This window comes from Pteropus vampyrus, unplaced genomic scaffold (genome assembly GCF_000151845.1).
Source record: "Pteropus vampyrus isolate Shadow unplaced genomic scaffold, Pvam_2.0 Scaffold2785, whole genome shotgun sequence".
In the NCBI taxonomy this organism is placed as follows: domain Eukaryota; kingdom Metazoa; phylum Chordata; class Mammalia; order Chiroptera; family Pteropodidae; genus Pteropus; species Pteropus vampyrus.
Window position 1 is genome coordinate 3,854 of NW_011891566.1, and position 340 is coordinate 4,193.

The 340-nt window shown below is 68.5% G+C and overlaps 1 long non-coding RNA gene across 1 annotated transcript in view; it reads right to left on the reverse strand.

Annotated features, from left to right (window-relative positions):
- Nucleotides 1-116, reverse strand: part of LOC111734640 — a 3,963-nt gene extending 3,847 nt beyond the window's left edge. Inside the window, exon 1 of the long non-coding RNA XR_002778528.1 lies at nt 73-116. This is a non-coding gene — a long non-coding RNA (uncharacterized LOC111734640). The remainder of the gene's footprint in view (nt 1-72) is intronic.
- Between the last annotated feature and the right edge of the window lie 224 nt (nt 117-340).

A 340-nucleotide genomic window follows, 5' to 3' on the forward strand; every position in this document is an offset into this window, starting at 1 on the left:
GCACAAAGTCGGGGCCGGCTTCCTGGGCTGGGGAGGGAGGCCTTGTCCCCTCGCCCCACCACGCCTGCTCACCTGGGGCTCCGGGACGGGCTCCGTGTGGGCCTGCCCTTCCCCGCCGGCACCCGCTGCTGCGTCTGTGGGGAGACAGTGCAAGAGGAACGTTGCCGTGTCTCAGACATCTCTGGAGTCCACTCACGATACCCAAGAGGGACAGCGTCCCACGTGCCCCCGCGGAGAAGGAACGCGCGGCCCTTCGCACAACAGCCAGTCGTCTGTCTTTGAGGGGAGACGGAGGCCCCGACTCTCAGAGGGCCGAGGTCGGAGGCCAGGATGCCGAGAC